Source organism: Fringilla coelebs (assembly GCF_963513975.1).
Source record: "Fringilla coelebs genome assembly, chromosome: 7".
In the NCBI taxonomy this organism is placed as follows: Eukaryota; Metazoa; Chordata; class Aves; order Passeriformes; family Fringillidae; genus Fringilla; species Fringilla coelebs.
The window spans coordinates 99,160-126,180 of record NC_140035.1 but is presented as its reverse complement, the minus strand read 5'-3'; the positions used below and the strand labels follow the sequence as shown (position 1 = coordinate 126,180).

At 38.7% G+C, this 27,021-nt stretch overlaps 1 protein-coding gene across 9 annotated transcripts in view; it reads right to left on the bottom strand.

The window, feature by feature from the left end:
• The window catches only part of BAZ2B (bromodomain adjacent to zinc finger domain 2B), a 114,316-nt gene extending 89,639 nt beyond the window's left edge, over positions 1-24,677 (bottom strand). For all 9 annotated transcript variants that reach the window (XM_084209176.1, XM_084209180.1, XM_084209178.1 and 6 more), the window contains exon 1: positions 24,586-24,677. The gene's annotated coding sequence lies outside the window, so the exon portion shown is untranslated. The remainder of the gene's footprint in view (positions 1-24,585) is intronic.
• Positions 24,678-27,021: the final 2,344 nt, after the last annotated feature.

Genomic DNA, 27,021 nt, shown 5'->3' with positions numbered 1-27,021 from the left:
TAAGTTTTAGCTGAGGCTGTACTTAACGTCAGGCTGAAATCATGACCTGGATGAAGAATTTAGCACTAGGCCATTCAGTAAATAATATTTTCCTTTTCCCTGTATGAGTTATGCTTCTCAGAGAACTATCAGAATGCTTACTGCTACAGCTTACTTACTATGACCAACGTGGTCAGTTCTGTGACATTGCTGCTCAGCCACCTGAAAACAGAAAACAACTGATGATCAACTGAATCATCAAGCAACTTTTGCAAGGACAAAGACACATCAAACAGAACACTAAAATTTATTTTAAAATAAGTATGTGAGGCATTTCCAGCACACTGAAAGCACTGTGTTTCCCACTGCCAGATATGAAGCCATTACAAGAGGAACAATTGAAGATAGATGTTATATAGTAACATTTTAGTTTTTTGCAGCCATCTGCTTAAACACACATATGCATTTTCCTACAACTAAATTGTCAATGATACAGTACACAACAGGCACCCCTTTGATAAACACAGCCAAAGGAATCTGTCAAAATGGAAAGTAATTCCCAAAAAATCATGGAAAATATTAATTTTTTTATAATGGAACCAGAGTTTCATTCCATTAGTGATGCTCTCTAGCATGCAGATTTCAAGTTCTCCTCATGCTATGAGAATTCAGAAGCATCTGTGTGTCAGTAAACAATCCACACATATTGCACTGAAAATTTAAAACTCAGAATAATTTTCCGCACTTGTTTGGATTGTTTACTTCCCAGACTTTTTTTTCCCCTGGGCAGATCAAGTTTTTCTAAACACCTAGTTCACACATAGTGGATAGGACACAGAAAACAGCAAAACAGATGCAACATTTCCATTTCAGAAAAATGTTATTGCTATAGTAGTAGAAATCCAATACTGTTGGGATTTTCTGATATATTTCTTTTTCACTGAAGACGTGTAAAGATTCAGTGAAATTTTACAACTTGGTACTTTAGAAATGTCTTCTGTAAAATTAAATGTGGACTTGCTTTAAAAAGCTTAGAGGTGCTCTCTTCAGCTACACTGACAGACAATTTTAACTAAGCAAACCGAAATAATTTGCCTACGTATCAAAATGCTAGAGTAAAATGGTATTTCAGGATTTTTCTCTGGGTTTGCCTTGATTGGGGCTTTTAGACTGAATGCTTTTTAGAAAACAAATGCACAGAAAAACAGTTATTTTTACTCTAGATCCTTTTCTACAGCATCACACTGCTTGGAGCACATCACTGCGGCACATACAAGAAGTCATCTACATGAGCAAGAACTTCTTTAAGAGTTAGGCAAGCTAGCTAATTTAAATCTAGGTAGGCAGTTGCATCAACAGCAGCCATACTTTTTTAAAATGTAATCTTAAATTACAACCTGTAAATGTGTGGGCATTAACTCCAACTGCTTTTTTTGTTTGTTCTGGCCACCAATGTGGCCAGGCACTCCTAGGCCTGCTAGGAAAGCAACAGGTATTTTTCTCCCTTGACAAAGGACAGCCAAGAACAAAACACTCCTCACAACAGTCAGTGGCAACATCAAGAACCTATAAAGGAAAGGGGAAATCTAAAGGGGAAACCCCAAGGGGAAATCTAAACATTGATATTCTCCTTCTCTAGCCTACTGTCATACTTTGACACCACCAAAAAACGCCAACCTACTGGAACCAAAACAAGCGAGAAGATAGAAGATACCAAAAAGTAATTATACCATTGAAACAATTGGAGCACACCATGACACTTGAGAGAGCGAAAGCTTAAGAAAGTATGCATTTTGCTACACTCTCAATCATCCTGCTGGCTAACTAGAGCCCTGAATTGTCTTCCCAAATGCAGAAAACAAAGGCGTATTTCCTTTCTTAAGTTGGAAACGTGGCACTTCCTGCATTAACTGAAGCGCAAAGCTCAAGTACTTGCTCTCAGCTAATATTCTGCACATATGTTCTACTTCTGACTACATACATTTCTGTGTCACTGCTGAATTTGGAGTTTGGGATCAGTCCTGAAGGCACTGAATAGCAATCCCCCAAAACCTGAACTTTGAGAGAAAGGTTAGAGGTTCAGCAGAAGACAGTGAAAAAAAGTTCTTCAGGTTCCTGCTTGCCACTTGCCAAGAATGATAACCAGCTACTTAAGCACCTGGCAGGCAGGGATACTGCACAGTCACAGCTTCTTCAGCCTTGAATCATGTCATGAAATAGTTTTAAAAACAGTTTCTACTATGGCTCCCTGATGAAAAGCACACACACAGGTTTTGGCCCCAGCGTCCAATGTACAGAATAAACACATGCCCTAAATGGAAAATCAAGGTAAAACTCAATAGCAAAGATATGATTTGGCATGAACTGAAGGAAATGATACAACACTAACTTCTCCACACAGTAAAAAATACTCTAAAGGACCAAAGAATATTGTTTCAGATTAAATATTCTCTTCCTTAACATAACTGCACACACAAACATGACAAGCTCAGGATTAACCGTTTAACTGGGCAATACTGGAAGTCCTCGAAAGCAGTTTCTTCTTCCTTTCAGTACTCCCAGTTATTCTACTAAGGCCCTAGAGAGAAGCATTTCTTTGTGGTTTATTTTTTTTAATTTGCTTTTAGAACCAATTATTAGGAAGTGTAACCTCAGACACAAACAAAATCCTAATGCAAATTAAGAATAAAAGGCCAGAAACAGCCAACATTCCACACTCAATAACAATGGAGAGAGGAGGAAGTTGAGTATTTAAAACAAAAACAAATAAACAAACCTAAAACCACAACAACAACAAAAGCCTGAGACTGGTCAACAGAGAATGGGACACTTTAATGGACAAGAGTGATTTTATTGTTTTCAAATTTCAATATTGACTATGCAACATGTAACCTAATCAGGCTTCCCTGCATTATTTCCTTACCGTGTAAAAGGTAAAGACAAAGGGAGCTTCCTGTGTTTAATATTAGCATATAAATGGAGCTAATTAAGGTGTGATTTCAGTGGGAAGTCAGGATGAGGTGAATTCCCACCTTTGTTACTCTTATCACTTCACAAGGTGGGTTTTTAAGCAAGATTAGAATAACTGTTTTACATTCTGGGAATGGCATCTTCTCATTTAAATCGAAACTTGTATCTGAAAGCACTGCAGAATGCACCAAAAAAACCCGACGTTTTCATAAAGCTGTGAGGGAAGACATTTTTTATCTTGATGGCAATTTGCTTATTTCTCCAACGCAAACATACTACAAAAGATATGCCTGTCTTGTAAAAACTTAGCGCCCTTTTTAATTACATTGCAAACAAAGACTGAAAGACCACTGTTTTGAGGTTACATTCTTCCTGGTTTTCACTCATTAATTCAGGACTTGTCTGCTCTGAAAGTTTACTGTGACGGGAAAGCTAATGAAGCTGTAGCATTTATAAAAGACTGAGAAATGGAGATTAGGAAGCACTATCAATCTGTTTCATACTACTATTAATATTTGTAACCAGTAGTTCCCAAAAACCCCATAGAAAGAACATTTGATAAAATGGGGGGCCCTTATTCCCTTGAACTTACCTGAACATTAGAAAAAAACGGCAGCAAATTTCTCTATGTAAGACAAGACATGCCATTTTTGGTCATTTTGGTAGTTGTAAAAGCAAAAAAGTCATCAATACCTACCAAAGACTAGCACATGACAATATATTTCTTGAAAACCCCTACTACTGAATAGTCAAAAGAAAGAGAGAAGTCATGGGCCCAAATACAGTTATAGAAAAGTACCCAGATTTAAAAAACTACACACACATATTTTTACAGGTTTTTTTAAGACTCATCCCCTCTGGTGAACTAATGTTGGAGAAACAATCATTCCAAAAAATTAATTTAGGGCAAAAGATCAACGAAAAAAAAAATCTCAGTAAATGTTGAAACTGCCAAAGCAAAATTATCCCTTATGATTTCGAAAACTGATAGTACAACAGGAGTTCAGTATTGCATCCTCATATTTATGCATCAGTCGGTATGAAGAACATTTCAGTAACAGAAATCAATTTTTTTCTCTAAGACTTTGGGTTCTGGGTTTAATTTCGTTTAAAAGATTTATGTAGTTGGGTTTTGACTGCTTGCAATTCTCCCCCCGCCCTCTTCAACCAACCAGTGAACCAATATGGAAAGAGCACAGAACTGAAAATAACTCTGGGTCAAATTTATTTCCTTCCTATCTCACATTACACAATTCTTCTCATAATAGATAAAATATCACCTTCAAATTTGGTTTCCTTCTCCAATCTTAACATCCTTCAGGTTTTCATCTTAAAATTGTTCATCATCAGCTTGACTCTATTTGCTTGAATCCTGCAATTTCTATGTTCTTTACATTTTTTTTGGGGGGGGAGCTTGTGCACCATAGGGCACAAGTATGCAAGCAGGATGCAAGGTTTAAATTTTGCTAAACTAAAGCAGTTTAAATTCTTTCAAATCCTTGTATGAACAATTCTTCTGGGACAGGACAGAAATAAACTATATTCCAGATGAGGCCGTACCAGGACGTTCCCAATAAAGGAATCACTAAAGTCACTGCACAAAAGCCTCCCATCTAGAGACACACCTCAGCGACTCTCTCAAGTACTGGCCCATGAAGACTCAATTCCCCACTGGGCAGAACCCTTCAGTGGATAAACTCTTTACAGCTCTTGCTGCACCTTCTAAACAGAAACAATGCAACTGAGGGGGCAGGAAGTGGGGATCCACCAAAAAAAAAACCCCCACACTCCAAACCATCTTCAATATGATCTAGTTACATTCGGCTTCATTTCTTCAAGACATTCTTGTTTCTTCCAGTCATTTGTAATTGAACATTACTCAGATTACGATGTGTAGAACCACAAGCATAATTTCCACTCCCCCCAAATACCGTTATTTTATTAGTTCTCAAAAAACTACCCACTCTTCACCTACATTAGACAAAATTCTAGAAGTGGGAGGAAAACTAAGGCCTTTACCCACATTTGAACTTTGTACAAACAGAATGAAGATAAGAAATGTTACATCAATTTCACTGTACCAAGAAATCATCTCTTCAGCAGCAAATGGGAGTTGCCCATTTTTATGATTAATGTCCTAAGTGCAAGAAACCATACTTTTACACTGAGTACGGTAGCACTGCTTTTGGAAAGCAGAAGCCACACAAACTCTTAGGTTAGTACCTGATTCTGCAGTGGGCAAGTATACCCCTCTGTTGTAGAGGAAATATGGAAGTTAGTTAGCTGCTAGAATGGTGCATGCAGGAACTACAAATTGGCCCCAAAATGCCTGACTGATGCTCACACATAGTTTCACTGTATATTTTTTATCCAAGTAATTTGATCAATGCAGCTGGAGACATCTCTCATATTTAATCACTGTGTACAGAGATACACTTACAAAGAATTGCTTAGGTTGGAAAAGCCCTCCAAGACCATTGAGTCCAACTGTTTCCCCAGCACTGCCAAGGCCACTGCTAATCCATGCCTCCAAGTGCCACACCCACATAGCTTTTAAATGCTCCCAGGGACAGGGACTCCATTACTGCCCTGAGCAGCCCGTGCCAGGGTTTGACAACCCTTTCCAGGGAAGAAATTGTTCCTAATATCCAATCTAAGCCTTCCCTGGCACAAAACTGTACAATCATACCAAAGTAAATACTTTCTAGACAGAATCCTTATTATCCTCTGAACTGTCATATTTCTTTAAGTCTCTATTAATTAAACTTGCTTGTTTGACCATTTTCAAATACTTCAAAAATATTACTAATTCTCATACTAAAGCAATTGTTCATTATTTGACCTCCAAATGCTGAAAAATCTCTTTACACACAATGTGAAGAACAAAGACACCCCTCCTTTGAACTTATTTCTGTTTCAGTGTAACAGACCACAAAAGCATAGCCATCAATTGGAGGCTTTATTTAGTTCAGTATTAAAGAACAAATTCAACTTTTTAAAGTATTTTTTTGTATTTTTCAGATAAAGTATGTCTGCAAAACATGCCACTTTTTTTGCATAATTATTCTCTAGATCAAGCTAAAAAGCAAAAAAATTGAGAAAGCTGAGCTATGGGGGCTTATTCACATTGTTGACCATTTTGTGCAGCGCAACAAGGTGAGATTCCAACACTTGGCTACTCAGAAAAAGAAGGCACTGTGGAAGAAACAAAAGCTGCATGGAATGTCAAAGTTCTGTCAGCACACTGGACACACATGCCGTGAACCCTTCCAGACTTCTCACTGTTATGGTGGCTGAAAGCAAAGATGTCAACTATGACATGGCCTCCATCATAATCTGGTATTTGATCAAGATTCAACACTTATGAAAAAATGATCTTTTAGCAAAGCTTGCCCAAAAGTGCTGAAAGGCTTTTGCATCACTTTAATTAGTTTTCATCGACTCCCACATTTTACAGACATGACAGAATTTTTCTCTGACTCAGCACTTCCAAGGATCAGCACGCACACTTAGGACTAAAAAGCATGGCCATTCTATAAAACTTCCCTAAGTGTCACTTCTGTACATTTGAGAAAAAAAAATTGTGTCAAGGCCATTCTCTAACAAGTGAGGACATGTTGGTTAACAACTCTATAATGCCAGTAGAAAGTGAAGAAAAAACCACTGTCGGTAAAAATTCAAAACTGCTCCTCTTCCTGTCGTCACCTTCAGTAGAAAAGAAAAAAGTGAAAATATTTTTTTCTTCTAGCTAAGTGCCATCTCACCCTTTAACATCAATTTTAAGCTAAAGAACAAGAGAAAGTCTAAGAATTACTGCACTAGCTGGACTTGATCCTCTCTTTGAAGACTGACTGCTACCTTGAGACTGCATATTTGCTCTGCAATGCTAGAAGCTCTTGCAAACAAGAAGGGAGCAGCAAGACATGGCTTTGGAATTCACATAGCTAGCTGCTCCAATCTGCCAAAAAGACACAGTAATTGTTTTGCATAGCGCCCCAGTCACAGACAAAGCTTCACTGCATCATACATGATTCAGAGACTCCTAGACAGTGTTTTAAAGGCAATAATTACACAGACACAAACACAGCTGAAGAGAAGACAGAGAAAGCAAGAATGAAAAAATCAGACAAAGGAAGAAAATAAGAAAAAAATGAAGCTATTAGAAAGTTTTGAAGGCCTTTTTTTTTTAATTAATGGATTAAGTTACTTAAGAACAAAAATGCAATGCAACCATAAAGTCTCACAGGAATTAAGTGAGACTATTAGGATGAAGATAATGAAGGTACGGGTACCTTTATTAGGCATGTGTTTATCACACAGGCAGCACATAGTTGAGACATATCTAAAATGTCAGTAAGTCACTTTTATTAAGTTTCCCAGCACTGAAGTCCAGTAACAAATGGTTAGAAAAGGTGTGAAATATAGGTTTGAGTCACAATTAGATTATGTCAAGTATGCAAGCTAATATAAGAGTCTTACTCTGAAAACTACAAGAAGAAGATAACTCCTTCCATGCAAAGATATTATTTCCAGGTCCTTAAAAAATAAAGTTTGATCTCCAAAACTGAGATGCTGTGATGTGACAAACAGCATACAATTTGTCTCTTCTCCAATGAAAGGAATTACCAGCTGCATGCTAAAGCATTTCAACCAAATGAAATTGGAAATTAACTGGTTATCAAGCACAGCTACATTTAAATATCCTTTATATCAGATCTTCTGTCTCTTCTGTCTTTATACTTCTACATCAGTCAAAGAAACATTGCCCTGCCTGTCTACAAAACCACTAATCCAACTTGTAAAAAATAATTTTCAAAGATGTGTGTGTGTGCGTGTATATATATAGGGACACCTTCCCTATCCCAGTTTGTTCCAAGCCCTGCTCCACCTGGCCTTGGATACTTCCAGGGACAAGGCAGCCACAGTTTCTCTGGGCACCCTGTGCCAGGGCCTCAGCACACTCATGAGGAAGAATTCCTTCCCAGTATCTCGGCTAAACCTGCCTTACCAATCACCTGGCATTCAGAGCCCAAGATACCATGACAGAAAAAGATCCCCCATATTATGTGACACTGAAGAGTTAATTTAAACCTAATGCAGAAGCAGCATTTTTGAGGCAGAAACATAGGTACTGTTTACAGTTTCTTGTCATTATTCTCTTGATGGACTACACATACATAAAATAATTGTTCCAAGTAAGTACACAAGAAACCACATAACCCAAAGCAGGTAGGACTTAACGGATTTTAAAGAAGAATTCACAAATTAAAATCTGGGGAAAAATAATCCTAAGTAATGTATTGGAAGGCTTATTTGGCAAAGAAGTACTGGAAGACAAGAACAAATCCATTTCCAGAAAAAATAGCTTGGATAATGCCAGGATCAAACCATTTACTACATATCATTACTTATATTTTATTGGTGCATCAGATAAAACAGGAACAGATTAAACAAATAAGAGCATTTTAGCAATAGAGATGGCTTTTACCTATAAATACACGTTAAGGAAGAACAATAATCTATTGCAATACTAATTCACTCTTGCCCAAGATAGTAGTACCTTCCTTAAGCACATATGTAACACTTTTAGACACTGGAATATTCTCATAGGGACCTACAGTTTCCATCTATCCACAAACCAAGTCAACATAATACAATATTCAAAGACACCACTCCCTTTCAGTAGGGCAAACCCCTACAATTTTAGGCTCTCACTCTTTCTTCTAAGATAACAATCAGGCCCCTGCACCAGCAGTTGTTGTACAAAACAACCAGAGTAACACTTCACATATCACATAGTCCTTAGCAATACCACATTCCTTCTTCTGCATTTCCTAATGCATACTCCTCCATTCTGCTCTTGAGAACAAGAGTCTGACTTCATGCTTCGACAGAAGAGGCACATATTCACATCAATACAAGGCTTGGATACCCTTGTATTGAAAGATGCCAACAACAAATATCAAGTAATATAACTAGCACAATAAGGAAAATGGATCAGGATTCAAAGACACTGGGATAATAAAATACCTCATATCTCATTCAAATATTGTATCTTCGTTTTACAGTGCTCAGTAAAATACTTTATTTACATTAAAAATTTTGTCATCTTTATCAGTTTACATAACCACTTCATTTAGATCAAAACACTTCTCTTACTAATCACAATAAAAATTACAAGCTAATGCATCGAGTATGTTTCCTAGTTACACGTCTAGTACTAGGCAGCATTACTTTCAAAAACAACTGCTAAAAAAGAAAAAATGGGAGGTTTTATTACAAACAGGGGTTTGTTGAGGATTTTCTGTTTGTTTTTTCACATTTGTTATATTTAAGTTTACTGCCTTACAAAACAAGGCAGTGCAGCTGATAAGCTAACTTTAGCATTGCAAAGACCAAAGGGAAACACAGATTTTCTTAATTTCAAAAATCACAGTATGTTTATATATATACATACACACACACACACTTTATGTATTAGAAGGTGGAATTACAACCACTAAAAAAACCCTAGTGAACAGATTTTATCAAATTAATACTGTAACTCTAATATATTACTCCTCTGGAACAACGAAAGGCTTTAAATTGGTCCGTGTATATCAAAGGCAATAAAAAAAGCCTGTATCACAAAAAAACCCAACAGTACTAATGGACATCTTCCGTTGCTTATCCCTAAGTGATCAGGGCATGACACGAGCCACCTACCAGGCATATATAGTTGATTTATCAGATCACATGGTAAGTACCAACATGCTACCTGAAAAAAACAAATAATCCACACCAGTGATAAAGTCTATTCCACAGATTTTTCTAAATACAGAGTCCTGCTACAGAAGGTAAATTTTCCTGAAACTAAAAGGCAAAGCAAATCCTGCAACAGGGACAGCCACTAAAAATTCTGGAATAGAGAAATTATGTTGCTCCCTGCTAGCATGCAAAATATAGTTGAGAGAATGGAGCTACACAGCAAATACTGAGTATTCTGTTTAGGCATGGATAAATTTGAAAGGAAATAACTGTTGGTTTTCAGGGAAAAAACAAAGGAGCAAATTTTACTTAAGGAAAAATCACCCCTTCTCCCTTTCCCCTCAGATTTTGGGTAAGGGAGAATTTGACAGTGCAAATATATGAGGTAATCCAGCAAAGACAGAACTGAAGAACTTCCTACTAAGTTTATAATAAAGCAATCTCTAAAAAACAATCCTTTCTATTATTTTGAGGAAGAGAAGCAAGGAGAACAGAAGTTTAACCTATAAAACTCTGAGTTCCCTGTGCTCACACAGTTCAGCATGAAGTTACTAAAAACATCTGTGTCAACATTCTCTCCTAACATGATATAAAAGCAGCACAAAAAAACCCATTTTGTACTTGACATTTTTGTTGATTTTCTTCAGGCACACTTTTATGGAGTCCTTCTGTCTCAGGACATTGTGCATTAAATGTCAAAACAGTATAAACTAAGAAATTACAGAACAACAAAAAGTTGTCTTTTTAAAGATCACACTGGATAGTGTGTAATTTAATCCTCACACGTTCTATTTCAATGAATTCTGACGACCCCAGAATTTGAGTCTTAATTCAAGACTGTAGCAATATGCTACACTTCTGGTCAAAACTCATGACTCTGCATGCTCTCCTGGTACCATTCTGACACAAAGTAAGTTTAAACACTTCACCAAAACATCCTGAAATATAGAACAAGTGACACACAGGATCACAGAGTGGTTAAGACTGAAAGGGAGACCATCTTGCCAAAGCCTTTGCCCAAGTAGTCACTTAGAATCAGCTGCCCAGGACTGTGTCCAGATGACTTTGGAGTATTCCCAAGCGTGAAGAGTTTGCAACCTCTCAGGACAATCTATGTCAGTGCGCAGCCATCCTCACAAACAAAGAGTGTTTCCTGATGTTTGAGGGCAACTTCACAGAATGGGTCAGTTTGAAAGGGACAGCAGAGGATCATGTGGTCCTGCCTCCCTGCTCAAGCAGGGTAATTCCAGAGCACATGGCATGGAACCTCCTGTGTTTCAGTCTGTGCCCATCTTTGTCCTGACCCACTGAAAAGAGCCTGGTTCTGTCCTCTTTGCACCTTTCAGACAGGTATTTCTAAACATGATGAGATTCCCCTGAACCTTTTCTCTGGGCTGAGGAGTTCAAGCTCTCTTCCCTTGCAGGTAAAATGCTCCAGACCCCTCAACTCCTTAAGGGCCATTTATCAGATGCACTTCAGTAGTCCCATGCTGAGGAGCTCAGAGCTACACACAACTCTACAAACCTCAGCTCTGTCCTTCAGCACGTATTTAACTGTATTTTGAACAGTGAAATGCCATAAAGAATTTTAGTAACAACTTATTAATTGTAGTAATTTATTGGAACAACAGCAGAGCCACAACCAACACCACAAAAGGCTTCAAGGATCTGCCCTTTATTGTTCTTCAGTCCAACCTTTTATACCCTTTAACTCGCATGCATTCCACCTGTGCGCTCTCTGTACCCTTTTGTCATTGGTCAGCACACCTCGGCACTCTATGTCTCACAGCCTTCAATACTGGTCACCTGTCCAGCACAGCTGTAGCCCATTAGGGATGAGGTTCAGCCACAGCCCGACACCCAGTTACCACAAACTGTATGCCTACAACAGTAATTCTTCTGGCAAAAAGATTTATGGTAACAACTAGATCAAAGAAACAAAATTTGCATATCAGTTCCGTGGTGTTAATGAACAAAAACAATTGAGATAGTGTTGTGCCAGCAAAACAATAGACTACAAGATATCACTGGAAGTTGAAAGTGTAATGCAAGCTAGCAATCTTACCTAGTTTAAAATAAAATTGATAATTAGGTGTGAGCGATGGGCTCTGCTGTCAGGATTCTCCACTCCCTCTATTCCTTCAGTCATGCTGAAGCAAGTATGAATCTTGGCCGCATACACAAGGGAACCGAAATAACCCTATGAATTGTACTGGTAGTCATAATTTTTTAGTTCAAACCATTCACATGTATTACACTCTTTATACTAGCATCATTCTAGTACAAAAACAACGTATTAGACATTCTACTAGGCTTCTGCAAGTTGGGAAGCTAACAGCAGCCTGAAGATGCTATAATGGGTACCTATTTGAAAATCTAGAACTTGTGTTTCAAACTATTTTTCTTCTGCTTTCCTACTCTTTCTGGGCAAAAATAAGCTTGCAAGTAGTTTCTTCTGCTTTGTGAGCTTTCAAGTTCAGGATAAGAACACAGTTTTGACAAGATAATTTAGGAATCTGTAAAAGGAAGTTGATTGTCTGCTGATTAAAGACAAAATACTGTAAAAAAAAAAGCCTTAAAACTGTGTGGAAAGGACCACTACAGGGTATGACATGATAAGAGGCCACAAGCTAGCAAGTCTGAATTAATTATTTCTTAGAAGAATATCCCTGACTTTTCAGCTCCTAAAGGCTGGAGCTTGAGCTTAAAAATGAAACTTCCACCCCTGCTTAGCACTAATTTAACTCTGCTACTAATGGAATTCAAAGTACATCTAAGAAGAACATCAAGAGAAATACTACACATTTTTAAAATATTGCCCTAAGTATCAACCATTATCTGAGTATCTCAGACAAGAAACACTGAATCACATTAGTAAGAATCCACCATGGAATAGTTTTTTGTTTTCAACAAACTACATTTATTTAGAAGGAAAGATGGTCAAGATAAAAGTTTGTTCTAAAACTCACTTTCAGTTTGATATCTACAGATCGCTGATCATTTGACCTCTGCCTTTTACTTTATGGCTCATTAAAAAAAAAAAAAAACAAAAAACAAACAGAACAAAAAAGAAGCAACAGGCACGTTGAAAATTAATCATCCTGAGGCCATACGCTTTTAAAAATGCAACTTCTGATTCTTTCATTGATTTTTATATATAAAATAATTTATTTACAAGAAAAGAACATTAAAAAAAGGAACTTAAATGTCTTGTTTAAGAAACTAAGCTTCTCTTCAAGTCCTGTAGAAGTTGTAGTCTTACACTTCTGCTGTTCAAAACTAAATTTATACTGATCTAACAGCACCTGACTGTTGTTCAACAAGTGAAAATATACTGAATCCTGTTTTTCAGCAATTCTATGACACCTTATTTTCTAGCATCCACAGAAGTTAATTACCGCCACATGCATGAACCAGTATGATTTATACTACAACAAGAGTAGCTATCTATGCAGCCTTTTAAATATCTGACAAACAAGTCTGACTCTTGTTAGTCTAGTTTACAATTTACAGGATGGCAGTGAATCTTCTTCATCACTAAAATCCAGTCCACAACATGTGTCAGGGTGTGGGGGGGGGCAGGTGGTGGAAGAGGGCAGACACCTCATTTGCCTTAAAAAATAATTATGATTATATATTTTAAAACCTTGCATTTTTCATTTATATTTGACTACATAAGTAGTAGTCATTAAAAAGGGAAGCAATAAAAGCAGGTCTTGCTTTTATTAATGAAACAGCAATCAGCTGTCTGTAAGCCATCCATGTGACACATGCACAAAATCCATTTCACAGGGCACTGGTACGTTCACAGACTTTGGTTCTGAAAAACCCTCAACTACAATGAAAGCTCTGGAAAACTGCATTATTATGTGCATGCATTTCATAAATGCAAATGCTTGTTCTCTCATGTAATACTGCACTAGAAAGATAACAAGTCAGTACAACTTGTGCTAGACTATCTGGGCACCAAGAAATAATGCACACATGGGAATGATTCTAAGGTATTTTCACCAACAGAAATTATTGGAGTACTTATTGCTTGTAGTTACGGATGTAAACATCATTCTAGTCATGTTACTTAAAAGTGACCAACATTTTCTAATTGAAAACATATTGAATTTATTCTGAGAACAAAATTTTGATCCAAAGAAAATAAAATTCAGTATCCACTATCTGCATTCTACTGTGCACAAAACCCATGTACAAGGTACCATGCAAAAGCTTTTTACTACAGGTCTACTCATGTGCTGCTTTTGAGGTGGCTGAAAAAATACTGCGAGCAGTGTTCCTATGATGGTCCTCTGCACTTTCCTACTGCCATAAACCAGACCGCATGAGGAAATACAAGTCCACTTCAACAACCCACTTGGCAAGGACAGCGCTGACAGCACACATACTCGTTGGACAGTGGACACACACTGAGTAATCAGAGAACTTCTTGGGGCATCAGTGAAGTAACATTAATACTGGCCCTACCACTTCCTCAGCTGGCAGGTCTAATCCGTCCATCTTCTTCAACACAGTGATTGATTTTCAGAAAACTGCAGAACTTTACTGTTGAACATTTAGCCTACTTTCAATTATGTCTGAAAAGAAATAACAAACAAAAGTTATGGCATGGAATGGAAAGGCACATGGACCAACAGGTGAGCAGGAAGCACAGTCATAAAACTTTACGTGTTGACAACACGTACTTGAAGGGAAAGAGACACATGGAGCAAGAAAAGTAACTCAGCTTTACCAGAAGATCCCACTTACATGCATTTCAAATGTTTCCCAGAACACGTAACACAGATTATTCCTTAAGACAATTGCCTATCTATTTATTTTAAACACACTGCAAGGTATAAAAAAATACCACAATTATAAAAATTAAACATTTAGAGGCCAATAAATCCTTTTAAAGTGATTGCCCATGCTTGTTTTAACATAAAGACCTTACACTATTCACGGATCTCTCAGAACATGTAATTCATTTCCATGACCGCAAAAAGACTGCGGGCTACATTTGAACACTGCTCTGTATAAACTACTTACATCAACACAATAAACTTTCCAATATGCTGTATATCTATAACATCTTAACTGCTAACACTGAAAATTTACTGGCATCTGCAAGAGTCAAAAGATAAAAGATTTACCTCAATCATAAGCAGAAACAGGTTGACATAGAAAAACATCTCCCAAAAAACAGGCAAGTATTTCAAGCTGCTCTGTATCTTTCTCACATATAAATAAAAGGAAAATGTCATAGCATAATCTATTTCTTTCAGTTCCTAATACCAGGCAAAAAAGAGCATTTTATAACTGACTGCACTTAACATTAGCTTTAACCTAAAGTAAGTGAGAGTGAGTTCCTTCCTTCTCTGCATGGCCTTGGACTGTTTCTTTGTATAATGAACACACTACTTTTTGCAAATCATAAAAAATAGTTCAAAACTAACCCTCTCGATAAGGCTCTACCATGGAACCAGTACTTCCCATTCTTGTTCAAAAATACATTTGGTTCCATGAAGACAACTTGCTACACCCGCAAAGCCTTAAAGGGGGAAAATCAGGCCTGAAAAGCATTTCTAGAAAAGTAGAAAAGAGAACTGCAGAAAAATATAGTGCTAATACCACAGTTAAAGGCTGAACAATAAAGGACCCTTACTAAGTCTGTTGTCATTTTAATAATATATTCTTTCCATATGCATTTTTTCTCTTTTCTGAAATTTACTGCTCCAAACACTTTTACATGCATTAAGTGGCAAGAATATAACTATAAAAATCCTTTAGATGTTTTTTATTTGCAAGTTGTTGGCAAGTTAAAACAAACAAAAAAAGACTTTCATGAAAAACACCAAACAGAAGCACTTCAGTATGTCATCAAAATGCGGCATACCCATTTTGTGTTCAAATATACACCCATTCTAAAACCCTAGCCTCTAAATCCTCCATTACATCTAAGGTATGACTAAATCCAAGTGCACTGTCTACTAAGCTGCCAGAAAGATAATAATTGTTGGAATGTATTTCTGTGATTTTTTTCAATAATCCACAGTATTTCACTCCCTTTAGTCGAGACTTGGGATCTCAACTTTCTTCCCATTTCTCACACTTTCTTTGGGACAGTAGCTTTTTAACATGGTCTCCACTGACAATGCAGCGAAAAAAAATCAATAGGTTAAGTGTCAGCGATTACTAAGAGGAGGGTAGGTGTGTAATCGCCTAATATCAGAATATTCCGCATTGGACACCCACAGAGATCATTGAATTCAACTCCGACCCTGCCCAGGATACCCCAACAACCCCACCCCGTCCTGAGAGCACTGTCCAAACACTCCTGGAGCTCTGGCAGCCTTGGGGCTGTGACCATTCCCTGGGGAGCCTGTCCAGTGCCCAACAACCCTCTGAGGACAGAACCTTCTCCTGATATCCAACCTAAACCCATCCCTGACACAGCTACAGCTCTTCCCTCAGGTCCTGTCCCTGATCACAGAGAGCAGAAATCAGAGCTGCCCCTTCACTTCCTGTCATGAGGAAGCTGTAGACCCCAATGAGGTCTGACCTCAGTCTCCTTTTCTCCAGACAATAAACCAAGAGACCTCAGCCATTCTTCACATGGCGTTTCCTCCAAACCCTTAACAATTTACTTCTTTAGACTCCTATGTAAGGTAATTTCACTGTAAGAGCCATAATGGGAGCGTCTATTATTTCTAATATTAGACCCGGTAACTAAAACCACCCAAAAACCCAAACAGCAATTTTCCTTGCTGCTCTGAAAGCTCCTACAATCATGCTATGAAGAAACTGTTTCTGGCATTACAACTGTTGTAGAAGTTGGGTCCCCCCAGGGGCCTACTGAGCACCCTTCCACCCCACTTCTCTCCTAAACCACACAGTTGTAGTCTCAGTTATCTCTGATCTAGCTCTTTCTTCAATATTGAAAAGAAGCAGTGAAGTGCTAAGGCTAACTCCAAGACAGAAAAATGATCAGAGATGCAACGGAAAAATACTGGTTTTCATTTCTCACAGTTTATCCTTTTTTCAATTGCTGTAACTACTCAGACAAGACCAGAGCTGTAAGGAGTGATGTAATCTTTTATCAAATCAACTGATATAGCTTGAAAAACTAGACTCTTTCAGGCACGTATGTTTGATATTTTTGTCTTGCTGACTAACACAGTAAGAAACCTCCCTTACTGACTTCCCATTTTTCTGAATCCATACATATGAAGTAAGAATTCATTTACAACTTTCCTCAGCTATACTTTCTTTAAATGCCAGCTTATAAATTAGTAACAAATTAACAACTTACAATGTACTGGATCAAAAGATGTGTGGAGAGCAGGAATTCTGGGCTCCCTTTTATTCCCAGAAGAAGTAAGGACGTTAAGAAAACTGACTTTTAGTGTCAAAATTATATCACTCCTTATAAAAGTTCCAGTCACTAGGGCAAACAATAATACAGAAAAATTATCAAACTATTCTGCATAAGCTTGATTTCTCACTGAAAAGCAAAACTGAATGCAGGGAGATCAACTTTACATCACGGCTTATATATATTAATAACTAATATTTCACATCATAATAATAGATAAGCATACCTTCACATCATAATAATAGATAAGCATACCTTTATAAGAGTACAGTCTTTCCTAATACATCCATTATTTTCTCCATGGGATATGCAACAGGACTGCTTACTTCTATTTTACTATACCTTCATTTTGTTTAATGCAATCACACGTTATACTTCTTGGCCTTCCCCCAAAAACATTTGGCATACAACGCATGAAAAAAAACAAATCAGCAACTACAATGTTAGCAAGGTAACACTGGGTAAATCTAACAAGGATTTCTTATTCAGAACAACAAGTGCTACAAAACGACTACAAAGCTTGGCTGATGTCACTTTTTTAGTCTTTACATAACAAGATTTCATGTTTAAGATGTATGTCACTGCTCACCCTTGCACCTTGTTTCTTCAAAGCACAGAGTTTAACATTTTATTCAGCATTTAGTTAAAAATAAATATTTAATACAGAGGTTGTTCTACAATGCAAGCACAGCTAAAATGAAGGGCCTCTGTGGCTGCAGAGACCAGATTTCAAATGCAGGTAGATCAATAAAAAAGAAAGCTCAAGCACAGTTGCCATGTGTGAGTAGAATGGCTTATAATAGCTTGCAAATGACTATGCATTTGCTGTAACCAGCTGTTCTTAAACTATAAATATGCAACCAATTCATGTTAAAGCCAAATCCCAGCACCATTTTTACAAGGAAATCCTAGTCGTTTTTTGCTTGTTCCACATGTAGGTTCTGTTAAGGCTACATACAAACAGCAGTAACTTTGGAACAAATAGGACCAAACTATTTGCATTTCATTACTAAGTCCATTAGCACAGCAAGGGTAGTCAATCTTTAGAACACCCCTACAACAGCACAGGCAATACAACAATGATCTCCGAGCCAAAAAAAAAACCCCTCCACAGCAGACACACAAGCCCCTTTGCCAAGTTTTTGCTTCAGCCAATCAGCCTGTATACCCTGACCTGTTTGAAGGTTTGCATCAAGCTTCAAACACTTAAAAACATCCATCATAAAAACAAAGACAGGACACTGAATTATACAGTATTAACCTCCAGGGTTTGCATACAAAGACATAAGATTTATTTATGTCGTAGCACGTTAAGAGCTTCAGCACACTGTTCTTTACACCAAACTAGCTGCCAATTTGATGAACCTCTCTGCCCTCAGCAGTACAATGTCTTTGATTAATGAGTGCATGCTTGTGGAAAAGTGCGAGAACAAAAAATGGGGCAAAATCCACACAATTATGTCCCTGTGCACCAATGGACCGCTGCAATAATTTTTGTCCAACTGGCTCCCTGTTGTAGAAAGACTGAAGGCTGAGGATGGGGTCGTAGAATTATTTTGCTGATTATACTTGGATACTACATACCGCTCTTGTAAAATAGATAACTGCTAAAATGCACTGCATTGTTTATGAAAGAATCTTTCAGCATTAGAAAAACATTAACTCATTAACACAAATTGATTAATAAATAGGGTCACAATCCAAAAATATCATCTATGTACTCAGTGAAGAAAAAAATACTCTCAGGAAGATTTCAAGGTTTTAGCATCTAATCCAAAAGACTCAGGACTGAGGTTCAAAATCAAGAATAGCTAGGCAGATTATTTTGTGTCTTTAAATTATTGTATTAAGTATTTTAAAGAAAATCTACCTTGTACACTTCCTATAATTTACAGGAATAAGAATATACTGGTAGGGCTCATCATTACTCAAAAAATGAAAATTTTTCATTATCCTTTCCAACAATTCCAGAGCACAACTAAGTTCTGTGTGAGGCTCCAAAAAGACAACAGCATTATCTGACAGTCACTGTATTATTTTTAAGCCTACCGTCTTTCCCAAGGCTTTACACTATAAACATTACCGGTGACAAATACTTAAATTTAGCAGTCCCATTAAGTGCTAATGTAAAGAGTCCATCAGGTAGAACAATTTTTCAGGTAGTTTTTTCTTTAAATTTTTAGTAGTTTGAATTTTAAGGTTTTGGGCGAGTCCTCCCTCAGCAGCTAGAAAAATCTCTTCGATCTCTTTTTGCAAACTACCAAGGCTTAACCTATTCAGCTGTTTACAATGCCTGACCTACATCAAGTGAAAGGAGTCCTATTTCCTTTACACACAGAAAACAAGACATTCAGAAGGCCCTGAAGGGCTTGGGTAGCAAGGTAAAAGGAGAGAATTCACATTTAAGGCAACAGGCATCATACAGACACTGACAAGGCCAGCACATTTTTTCCTAAGTTTCAGAGACTACGTTTGAAAGATCATCTGTCACTAAGCAAAGTTTTAAAACGCATACTTGTTTTGATATTGGTCTTTTTTCCAATGATCTGAAAGATATGCTATAGAAAGAGAAGGAATTGGTATTAGGGATTGTGTCAAATACATAAATTAATTCTGTTAAACTAAGCTGGGAAAACCCTTGTATCCTTTCTTCCTTATTGCTACATTAAAAAAAGTGAAACAACCATTAAGACCGCCTCACACTCCAAGAGTTTCTTTCTTTCTGGTGTCTCAAGACCTGGTGTCTCATGAAATGCTAACACCACATAATAAACCACAATTTCTCCTTCCCAAAAAGAAACAAAAATCTACTTTATAACATAAAATTACTACTTTTATTATTGATTTCCATTTAAATCTGAGCGGAAATTTTGTATTGGACTTTAACAAAGTATACTTGTTTTTTTTCTTTTTAAGTAATGGCTCGAGTCCTGGGCACTATATAATGGCAAATTTAGGACAGTAAATAGCTTAAACACTAAAGAACTTGAATAAGAACTTAACACAGCTAATAGGTGAAACTCTGCGCTAACTGGATTATATGTTCTACATATCTCTTTTCCACTTAAAATTGTATGATTAAGAAACAAAATAATGGCAAAATACTGCATCATGCCTGGCCCTTCTGCAGAGGCTGAATGAATACATGGTCCCAGTTTTGTTTAGTGACTACGTGCTGCATCCTGCTTACCTACCCATAGCAATTACTTTGTGGGCTAACAAACCACACATTTCCGTTTTCAAGGAAACAACTACCCAGCACACTACAGATGAAAGTCAGTGAAAACAGCTCTTTCTTCATCCTCTACCACCAACTACTTGTGATGTTGGTAAAAGACTAAACCCTTCAAGAGTCCTTATCTCTGTAACAGTGAAACTAATACTGTCTTGCTTTCATAAAGCCCTAAGAAAGGCAAACTAAGAAACTAATGAGAACCTACTCTTTTCCTACAAATCTTCTGGCAATTCCGTGCTGGTTTGTTTGTTGCTATTTACAGTAAAAATGGTTTTAAAGTAAAAATGTAGTAGCATAACAAAAAAATCTTTAAAAGCATAGATGTCCGTTTAAAAAAGGGTATTTCATTTCCTTCTTTGATGCAGCGGGGGAGATCATCTGTACCTAGATTCCGAATAGCACATAATGTTCTTCAATACAAACTTCCCATTTCTATAAAATATGTTGACCAACATATACTTACTATATTTTGTCTACATTCAGAATGTTGTAAACTATCAAACAATCACAAAAATCACTGCTAACCTTGACAACTGCTTCGGTGTTCTTTGTGGTGGCAATTAGCAATCACAAACTAGTTTATAATGCAGTATGACATAATTCACTGAATGTACTGTAGTAAAATCACAGTATTAACTCAGAAGTTGATCTGCACCTGGGATAAAACTGGTAGACTATAGGAATCTTCCTGGGGCCAAATTATCTACATGATGAAAACACTAAGCGTCACTCTTAGTACTCTATTGGAATAGTCTGTTTATTAAATTAAAAAAAAAATCAAACAAACAAAACCCATTCCACCATTATTTACATTTCTAAGTTTTATTTAAAGATACCTATATATTATATATCAGAGACAGATCACAGTAAAGGGATTTGAACACAGAATGTTCATGTGCCAGAGGGAGAGGAGGGAGGAAAGGTGTAAGAAACTGCATTGTTGGTTAAACCTCCCAATAGTCAAGATCTCCTATTCCCAAATATGCCATTATAAGAAAATTATAGAACTAAGAGCAGTGAGATATTCCTTCCCCTCATTCTGGGATATGAGACTGGGTGCACAAGCTTCATTTTATTTGCAACTCTGATATTCTACGTCTTGCACAGGAACGAAAAAGTAGCAACAAAGACCTTAACAATTGCAGTTCAAGCTGGGAGGGACTGTTCTACGTGAATTCAATGACATCACTAATGGGTTCTTAGCAGTTTCATGAAATCAACCAGCTGCCAAATCGATGCATCAGAAGGAACAGTTATGCAGTCCCAGAAGAAAAAAGCAACACATCAGGATGTTTTGCAAAACATCTGCTCCTTTACAATGCAGTTCTACAATAAACGTGCAAACAAAGAAAACATTAAAAAGGGCAACAGGACCTATAAGGAAAGGTTTCTATTACCTTCTTATTTGCATTTTAAGTGTCTCCCAAAAAAGACCAAAGAAGTGTCGTAGAACTTTCTTCTTGACATAAGGTCAACATAAAGATTAAACAAATATACTACAGCGGTCAACCAATGCTCTTTCCCTCCATGTTATAAAGATATTGTTAGTTTACCTTTTGAAAATGCAAAACATTTTATTACATGTTCAAGAAAATCAAGAGTTTTTCACCAAAGGTATGAAGTATGCATTTAGTTTTTTTCCCTCTCACACTACTAAAAAAATTTTACAATGGCATTGATAACCTACAAGAATCTTAAAAACAATTACCTTTTTGTGGGAACACAAATTACCTTTCAGTAAGGAACCCAGCACAGTGGAATTTAGTTTGAGATAATAATTTGGATGAGAAATACCAGTATGTCATGTTTGAGGACTGGTAATCTCCAACTCAGTGCTCCCAGTGAAACCATGTGCTGCTCATTCCCTCCTTTCCCTTCTTCAGTATGGAGAGGAGAATTGGAGGCACAAACGGTAAAGGTCTCAGATTGAGATAAGATCAATTTACTGGAAACAGCAATGAGATAAAAAAACGAATAGTAATAACAACAATACTAATGACAGAGACTACAAGAAAGCATCCAAAGATTCACACGGAAACAACAATACCCTAGTTTCACTTGGAAGAAAGCCCTTCTCTCTCCAAGAGGAACAGAGTGCCTTGCCTGCCCTTCCCACCCCCAACGAACAGAGGCAAGGTGGTCAGAACTATTGTACTGGGTCCTGGCCAGCCCCTCCTGGCTGCTGCAAAAATGAGCCCTGTCCTGTCTGGAACTAGAACACGGTATCACAATTCCAATTTATTTTCAATACAGAATAGTCACAAAACCTTATACTGTGCCATCCAGAACAGACTTTGGATCAGGAATGAAAAGGAAACAATACCTGATCCTCTACAGAATTTTTTCTTTTACTTTCCAGAGAGTTCTGTTTATGAACAACTTCATCACAACCTGATATGAATACTCCCCTCACTTACAGGAATTAGTACAACCTATGATTAAATCAGCATCACCTGCCTGAAGTGAACATAGAATTTCTTGGATACTGAAGATTCCTTAACGATTCCTATTCCCTTCTTTACATATACTTTACAAAAATTACCTTGGCTACCATTTTCTTAACATTATGCAGTTTACTGATTTTGCAGCATTTTGACAAAAGATTGTATGCGGTTTATTATGAGATGTCAAAGCTATACTGCCATTTTCAGAAACTATTTATCCTCTGTGGCTCACCATCTATAACCAATCCAATCTTCTACACCGTCACTGCATTTATAATTTAGAATCACCTGCTGTACATGCTTTCAACTGTTTAAACATTTTCATTTACTCAGCATTCACACCTACAGGAAATAGCAAATCCAACCACACTTTCTGATGCATTTAGGAAAGAAAAAATAAAGTAAGCATCTGACATTTGTTCTAACATAACCTTAGGGCTACTTTAAGCACAACATTCAATACTGACTTGGATAGAAAGTCTTAATGTACAAACAGCTATTCCTATTACTTTGTTTGTTAACTGTTGTCAATATTTCCCCCAATCCTGAAGACTAAGAAAATGTGAATTAAATACAAGTAGTTTCATGTTCTCCATAGTGTGACTTTAAATATGGAGCAAGTCTAACAGGCATAGAAAAAAGAACGGAAAACCAGAACTTTACCTACAACAATTACTCCTTACCAATTACATGTTTCACTAGGTCATGTGACCAGAAAAACTTTCATGATATTAAAAAAAGGGGCAATTGAGAACCAAATTAACATGTTGAACAATACCTTTTATTGTTCTCCCTTTCACAACAGCTGATGCAAAACTTGTAGTCAGAGGAAAAGAGATTTGCTGTTGGGTTTTGGGCAAGGAGTTGTTGTAGGGTTGGTTCTTTCAATGACTTTAGTATAGTTACTACGTTTAGCCACACACATTATACAGTATCTGGAACATAACCCAAACTACATGTAATATTTATAAGTACTTTCCAGATGGAACCTTTTAATAATATACCTTAATAAGTTTGTTGCTTCCAAACATACCTCCAAGTCTGTTATTTATTTAAAAATGGAGGTCTGTTTAGCCATGTTCCTCAAGCCAAGAAGACTGTTTATTTCTCAGGGAAGATTCTGTACCAAGTGTTTCACGTAAACTTCACATCAGATTCATACTTTCCATAAACAAAACCGATGCAGATCTCCAGGTAAGTCGTTATTTAACATAGTAACTTCAGAACGTTTTTTAAAATAACCCAACAGTTAAGCATTGCACATTAAATACTAAGGCCAGGGCAGAAAAAAAAAAGGGGGGGGGGGGGGGCACGATTCTTTTCCTGATATGAAACCAGATAAAGAAGCATATTCTCAGTGCAGTGTCCCCTGTACGTGCGCGCACAACTAGGAGCCATTCTCTTTAAAGTGCGGTTTACAACACGTTAAATCAGGGATTCCAGGGGAAAGCACAGAGTCTTGTACAAAATTCCCCTTAAACTTTACATGACGTCACTATCTGTCCCTGTAACATTCCCTAAACTTTAATGCTTATCCAGAAGTGCTTTCAGGTTTTCTACTCATTCCCTCCTAATAGAGACGGTCAGACTTCGGAATAAAAATTTGCCCAAGATGGCGAAAGGCTTGTTGTTTAGAGGGCAGAAAAATGGAGGATATTGTAATATACACAAAGGGATAAATTTCAACAACTCGGCCTAGCGCTGCAGCTGCTTGTTTCTCTTCACAAGGACGGGGAACGCACAAAGCCGCGGACAGAGGGGCCCGCAGCGAGCCGGGTGTGCGGAGCGGCGCCCGCTCCCGGCCCGCGCCGCGCCCCGCGGAAGGGAGGGAGGGAGCGCCTACTCACCGCGCGCGGGAGCGGGGGCTGCGCGGGGCCGAGGGTCACCCGCGGAGGGGCATCGCCCGCTCCGGCCGCTGCCCCGCAGCCGCTCCGCGCGGCCCCGCCTCGAGCCCGCCCTGACAGCCCCGACCGAAGGGAGCAGGGCAGCGCCCGCAGCCAAGAGGGGAACGGGAAGGGAGGGCCGCCGGGAGCGGAGCGTACCACACAGCGCCACACAAAAGAGCCGCCCGGTGGCCGCTAGCAGTCGCCGCGCCGCCCCGGAGGCTGCGGGCGTCCGTCGGCAGAGACGTGACCGGCACCGCCCGGCCAAGGCACGGGCGTGCGGCCATGAGCAAAGTTTAAAATTGCTCGGAACACGGCCGTCCCGTCTGCAGACACCCCGGCCCCGGCCCTTCCCCGGGACTCACCTCCACGCAGCCACTCTGCCTCCCGCCCGCAGCCCTGCCCGGGCAGGGCCCCGCAGCGGGACTCGCGCTCGGCCCACACAACAAAGGGGCGATACGCACCGGCGGGGACGGGGCCAGCGAGGCGGGCGCTACTCGGGTTGGGGAGCCCCGGCGCGGTAGAACAACATCCTACTCCAGCCGCTCACCTGGGAGAAGCTCCGCCGCTCGGTGCGCGGGGCGCGCGGCTCTCACTCTCCCGCTCTCTCCCCTGCGCTGTGCGGGCGGCGCGCGGCGGGCCGGCCCTTCCCGGCGCTCCCCGGAGCCGGGCGGGGGCGCGCGCGGGCGGCGGCGCGCACAGCGGCCGCCCCCAGCCGGCGGGACCCTGGAGGGGGTCGCGGACCCCGCGCCCCCGGTGACGTCACCGCCGGCGCTCCCCGCAGGGCTGGCGGCGTGGCCGGGCCGGGAGCGGGTGGCGGGATCGTGGATCGCGCTGCGGGACCCGCGCCCGCCCTCGGGCTGGGAAAAGTTCTGAACAGCCCACGTTCTTCACACAGCGACCGAAAGTTCCAGTCCGCCTTGGGTCATTTTTTAATGATGACTTTATCCGTCGGAGGAGAAACAAAGTTGCCCACCTTAAGAACCTACACATTAAGTTCAGGTTAAAAAAATTAATAAATCAACAATAGAATCTGTGGTGTAAACAACTGACGTCTACGAAACAAAAAAATAAGGTGATCCACTTCTAAAAGGAGACATTTTAAAGAAGCAACGTTCAGCTTTTGAGTTCTTGAAGTAGTCGATTTAAAGAAAGCAACAGGGGTGGCAGAATGAAATTAAAACCAAAGGGAAGTATTAACGCTCGCCAGCTATTGACACAAAAATTAAAATTAAAAGTACATCTTTTAAATACAAATCTTCTTGCCTTGCCTGAAACAACCCATAGAGGTTGTTTGTAGAAAATTAAAAGCTGTGTTTCCCTACACCAACCCTTCGCACTATACACATGGTATCCTCCTTTTTTTTTTTCCTTCCTTCTTTGGCATAGTCTCAAACTCAAGTAGGGTTAAAGTACTCTGCTAGAGCCCAGAGACTGCTCCCTACAAACCATAACACTCTCAAGTTAAACCACAGTGCAATGAAAAAAATCTAACTGATTTCAGTATGAGTTGGTAAAAACATACTTGCAGAATTCAATTAATATGTACAGCTTGTTAACCTTATTAAATACTACATATAACTATTGTAAAAATCAACAATATTTCTAAAAAAAGTCTATCTATGCATAAAGAAATATGCACATGTAGAAAGATGCCATTGTCTTCTGTTTCCTCTTCAGCCACTGGCTGCGATTTTAATTGTGCTGGAGGATCTTCATTAGTATTAACACATGGGGAGATTTCACAAAGCTGCTTCATTAGGGAAAAAAAAAAGCCTGGCAGACTAGCTCTTTTTGCATGCAACGAGAATGTCAGCCTTACCTCGGTCATTTGTAACATAATAAGTGCAAGCACAATGATTGCATTGCAGGAGCATTGGGGGAAGGGCAAAAACACTGCCTAACACAGATATGAGGAAAAAAAAGCTTCTCATTACAGAGTAAAATTTATGCTAAAAATTAGTGAAGATGATATCTTGTGAGACTCATGCTAAATACATTAATGTGCTGATGTGTTTTTAATTATTATTTTTGTACCAGGCTATTTCATTCCAAGGATTCGCATCCAGCAGCAAAGGTTTCCTAGCATTTATTGATTTTTTTTTTGTCCACCACATTCCCAGAATACAGATTTTAATCATTTCACTACACCACACTCAGTAATTTCATTAAAAAATGGAAGCTTCCATCCCCAGAAAGGCATTTAATTTCAATGACACACAATTTCTTTTAGCAGCAAACTGTCTCAACAGTAAAAGCTGGCCTAAGGTTCAAATGCATAATTTAGTCCCAAATTCTCCATGCTCTGCATTCCTTTGAAGCTATAATTTAACTAACTACCTAATAACTGTAATAAGGACAATGATTTCCTTATAATATACTATAAACCCACATTTAATT